Source organism: Misgurnus anguillicaudatus, chromosome 5, assembly GCF_027580225.2.
Source record: "Misgurnus anguillicaudatus chromosome 5, ASM2758022v2, whole genome shotgun sequence".
NCBI classification, from domain to species: domain Eukaryota; kingdom Metazoa; phylum Chordata; class Actinopteri; order Cypriniformes; family Cobitidae; genus Misgurnus; species Misgurnus anguillicaudatus.
In genome coordinates, this window is record NC_073341.2 from 40,854,665 (window position 1) to 40,860,262 (window position 5,598).

At 36.7% G+C, this 5,598-nt stretch overlaps 1 long non-coding RNA gene across 1 annotated transcript; it reads right to left on the reverse strand.

Annotated features, from left to right (window-relative positions):
* Positions 1-202: 202 nt before the first annotated feature.
* LOC141363998 (uncharacterized) lies at positions 203-4,175 on the reverse strand. Its single transcript, XR_012369755.1, has 3 exons — positions 3,457-4,175; positions 3,252-3,351; positions 203-236 (listed from the first exon to the last, which is right to left on the reverse strand). It is a non-coding gene; the product is annotated as an uncharacterized lncRNA (long non-coding RNA).
* Between the last annotated feature and the right edge of the window lie 1,423 nt (positions 4,176-5,598).

Genomic DNA, 5,598 nt, shown 5'->3' on the forward strand with positions numbered 1-5,598 from the left:
TGACAATAATGGCTGTATGTTCAGAGAACAGTTAATCTATACTACTATACAAAAGTTGCACTTGACTACTCAAAAATATATACAAATTTCTATAGTACTGTTCCTTGAGAAGATATACTAAAATAAATGGTTGCTGAAATGTGAGGGGTGTAAGATACTTTTGTAAGATACTGTAATTCTGTAATATCTGACAGTGTTACTTACAATAATGAATAAGACGTCCAATAGAAAATGTCCTAAAAGAAGAACAAAAAGACAAATTTTGATTTAAAGTTCAGACAAGGTAAGATTAAAGTTATACAACAAAATACAGTGTCATCAACATTTTGTGTTTCTGCCATCCCCCAAGTCATACACAGCATTCCCAAACTAGTCATATCCATTAGGGCTGTGTATCGCAAACAATTTCTGAACTCTCTTCAGCTAAACACACACTTTACACCTGCAGCTCTTTGTTGTCTTTCTTCCTAAATGCGTTACTGTTAAGGGCGTCACGATTTTAATTTTAAATCGAAATTGATCGAAATTAAGTCTCAACCTTGAACTTCGAATAAAAAAAATGGGATTGTCGATGCTGCCACGGCCCCATGTCACGTCCGGTCGGCTTACCAAGCAGGGGAAAAAACCTCTCAGATGTGCTTTTAAAAACAATGGTCCAGCGGAACGCGATTTATATTTTAAACACGAGGGATGTATTGCTACAACTCCTTGAAATGCATATCATAAACAGGATTACTACCTAATGATCTGACTTCGGACAGAGCACAGCTCTCTGCACGTGTGCGAGAGTGAGAGAGGTGCCAAGATGCAGCGGGTTCTATTTTAAACAAAAGGGATAGTTTATTACTACTTTAGTTTATGTTTAGACTTCAGACAGATGAGAGAGCGCGTGCACGTGAGACTGAGAGAAGCGGAGGTACTTATGACACGCTGGATTTATTTCAGATGCAAGGAGGAGTCCAAGACACGTAGATTAAGTCTATGTGCAAGCTCTACAAGTGAAGCCCACAACCCCCCCATGCGGGGAAAGCACGGAATGTGCATGTTATGTGAAAATATAATAATAATAATAATGGCATAGCATTTTTTTGTCTTTGAAAAAAGTTAAAACCGAGAATCGAATCGTGACATTAGAATCGAAAATGTAATTGAATCGAGGATTTGGAGAATCCTGACACCCCTAGTTACTGTATTATAAGATAGTGAATAAAAGGCCATGCTATAGGTTTATTATGAATTGCTTCAGACACGACGTGCAGTCTTTATGTGCAATTCTACCTAAACTGCTGAATGGGTGAGTGATGATGTTAAAGTTAATATATCTGCGTATAAAGAAAGATAATGCGCGCATCACCAGGAGCTCATGAGCGTAGCACTAGGGGTTTAACGGTACGTGTATTCGAATGCAATCTTTTGTGTGCGAAACATAGATCAATTTTCGTGTTTCCACATGAACATATTAAGTTGCGGAAGACTCCGCGTTCGGCGCAAGTCTACTGTCAAACATATAACATTAAAAAAAGTATTTACTTAGCTGTATATTCGTTTGATTATTGATGTAAACGTTTACGGGGCCGCTTATGTGTCGTGTCTAAAAGTGCGTGTTAAACGCATGTCAACGCACTGTTTTGTTCTTTCAAAAGTGAGTGAGAGGTTGCACGTCTTTCGTTGCTACACAATCATGAGCCGTGCTTTCTGTGACAGCGAGAATAACGGAATGTGTGATCAGATTTTTCATCTGCACCTCACGTCAATCATATCATCGTCGCAATTAGGGGTGTAACGATATTACAAACCGAACCAACCGATCGCGATACACCACCCACGATACGAATCGCAAAACTCCTGTGGTGTGTCGCGGTAGTCTCACGCCTCCTGCTGCCCATTGTTGAGGTTAATGTCACTTATCTCTGACTAACTAATATATCAATAAAAAAATATTTGCATACATTTGATTAAATTCTATTAGTAATAACTAAGAGCTTTTTAAATGCTGTTTTAAATATTATATTCCAAAGTTACTGTTTTCCAAGTGCATGTCATGTCATTTGACTTGGGAGTGAGCGCAGGTCACAGGATGGCTGCTCCGCCTGAGATTGCAGATCCTCCGGACACATTTAAGTCTCTTGTGTGGGAACATTTTGGTTTTCTAGTGGAGTACAGGAATGGAATTCGTGTCGTAGACAAATCACACACAATCTGTCGTAACTGTGTGCGTGTGTGCTTGCGTTCGCATGCGTGTGTCAGATCGGGTTAACCGAAGTGTAATGGAAGAGCTCGAGATCATTCTCCAAAACAAAAGTAAAACTGTAACAAGACGTTGTCTGTCTGAGGTAAAAACACGGGGTTAACACGTTTGTTGCTATTTTAATCACAACAGTGATTTAATTTGTTTATATTTGCCTGTTCAGCACAAAGTTTGCATGTTTTATCGCCTCCGCTGTCACTGCACGAGAAAAGAAATCATTAATTAATCTGTTTCTTGATGTTAAACATGTAAAGTGATGCATGGTCTCTGTACATCTGTTCTCTTCTTCACAAAAAATAAACACATTTTAACTTGTATGCTCGTTTTGTAAGTTCATGATTAAAATGAACATGTAAACAAAAAGAATTATTATCAGCATGAAATGACGGATAATAAGTGATGGCGGAATTTTTAAAAGTGAAAAAGTCTAACACGACCTCTGGTGTGTGTGTGATGATTACATTGATTAGTTCATTACTGATAATAAACCCACATTATACTCGGATTTACAGATTCATAGTACATGTATTAGTTGACTTCAATAGTAACATTTTCAGCATTTTAGCTAAGGAATGATATTCATCACCTGATAAACAGCTATTTACAGTCCTGCATTACTACAGTTAAAGTTTGATTTTAAGTTTGTTTGCCAAAGTTAATAAAGAAAAAGTCAAGTTATTTTTGTTGTTATTATTAAGTTAAGTTAATCTATTGTTCCTTAGGATTGCTGGTAAAGTGACAGGAACCCTACACCCACACCAAACCAAATCGGACCGAACCCTGGCTCCAAAACCGTTCCGAACCGTGCCATTGGTGTATCGTTACACCACTAGTTACAATGCGAACAGTTAATCTTGTCGGGACAGAGAAGAGCTGTGGAGGGGTTTGTTAGGAATATAATTGTAAAGCAGTCAGTTATTTACTAAATTAATTGTAAATGGACAGGTGTTACAAAAGCTACAAAATCAATTACTTGATTCAAAATGACACAAATTTGACTTACCTGTGGAATGTGGATGGCTCTTAAAAGAGCCTTTGGGTTCGCTTGAATATATCCACTAAAAAGTGGGGTTTGTTGTGCAGCACCACAAACTGGATGTTGGCTGATGTTTAGGGAACATAAAATGTAAAACAAGAAATAATCCCTTAATATCTACATCAAATATTACAAGTCTATATACAGATAATTTATTATAAAAAATACTCACACAACTGAAGCAATGACCTGTCTGTAGAACAGCAAAAAGAAAGAGAGACGTTACTAACTAAAAATGAAATGCAAGTAAAAAATGACGTGCCACACATGTCTAGACAGCACAAACTATGTGAAGGCAAAGTAGTGACAAGGAAACATAACTTAGCACATTATTAGAATTGCTATAGCAGCATGTAACTTTAAGTTAATGGTCCAGTATCAGAAGTACATTGTAAACACACGTATATTTTGTTTATAAGACCCAGGGTTCCCCAACACCCTTAAGCAAAACTTTAAGTCTCTCACAAACAGACACAGCTGATCCATCTCGTCACCCCTGCATGTTGGCACGAGTGGATGCTGGCTGGAGCCCTCAATACGACCGTGTAAACAAAATGCTAACCCTCATGCTAATAAACGCTAAACTTTATAATGAACGTTAAAACAAGTAAATATATACTTTAACTCGTGTAACATCTCTAATTGTGACAAAAAACAGCTCACATTTAAACCACGCGTGCAAAGGTACCTGTATTTCGTGTGGAATTAACGTTAACTTACTTGCACTATAAAACATAGTTTATCGTTTAAACTATAGCAAAACAATACAGATATCTAAATTAACAATCGCATTTTGTCTAAAATAATCATGTGAACTTAATTCACCGTTGTTTTTACAACGTTTATGAATTTATGTCGAAAAATACCTCAAAAAATAACGGAGATAAAGTACTGAGGCACTTACCTGGCTCAACCGTAATACCGGATGAAACAAGTTCGGGGCGGGCTGGCGCATGGGATGCGGCCACATCTCGCGAGATGTTGAGTTTAGCGTTAGATTTAGTTAGGATTAAGTTGAAAAACAGCAATTCTGCTAGACAGCATACAGTCACGACCTAAATCCCGTGAAAAGTTGTTGTAAGGTTTGGGTATATGAAAAAAACATAAATATTCGGCCGTTTCTCAATCTGAAGGCTGCAGCCTCCGGAGGTCGCATATGCAGGCTGCATACTTCATCAAGCTTGATTTATTTCAGTTAACTGAGCATTACATTCGCAAGTCATAAGCATATTACAACAATACACGATTAACTAAAAATAATAGTCAATTTTATAATTGTTAATATTGTGAAATAAGACAGGGTTGGTGACGTAGGCAGCCTGCAAATCCGACCTTTGGAGGCTGCAACCGTCGTATTGAGAAACCTATTATGAAAGAAAACACCGCTCAACCGCCGAGACTTCAAGAGATTTTGGCCGTAGCTGTATCCAGAGTCATATAAAGAGAGAGTTACGAAACGCTTTGATCTCGCCGCCGCGCGGTCACGTGATTCATGTAACGTTCTACAGTTCCTAACCAAGCAGGGCTGTCAATCTGTTTGCATAGGTTTTCAGCTATTTTAGGAATTAGCTTGTAATGTGAATTGATCACTATTCTTACTATGTTTATAACGTTTGTTTTTTTTTACTAGGGAGTGATGGAAATACAGTAAATCAGTTAATAAAGATAAACAGTGATCAATGACCCAAAGATAACTGAACTACAGCAACACAGTTTATCTTTTATTTTTATAGCAAAAATATGGCTATATAAATGGCTATCAATCTGCTAAAAACATAATTCCTACACTTTTACTATATTAAAATAAAAAAAAAAGATCGCCAATGCGGTTATTTGTAACAGTGAAGCATAACAGAAACACACTAAACTCATATTTAATTGTATTTATAGTACACATTAAATGTTAATATAATTATACATGATTTTTGAGGATACATCACTCGTATTACTTACCAAACACAATAAAACACATAGCAGCATTGTGAAGCAGTGTGACTTTCTTATAAGGTATTTAGCTTGTCGCTGTTGCCCCCTAGTGTTACTCGTAATATATAAAAAAAGATAAGTATAAAGTAGATGGCCACCAGTAATAAAATATTAAACCATTAAATCTATATTATTCACACATTATACACAACTCATTAAAATATAAAAAAAAATCTAGTTATTATTAACGATAATCATTACCTACAACAGAGTTCATAAAATATCACTGTTGACTATATTCATAAAATGTCTGAAAATGTAAAGAGAAACGGTAATTTCATCGATTTACCAGCAGGTCTCATTGAAATGAATGGGCTTCAGTGCTGAG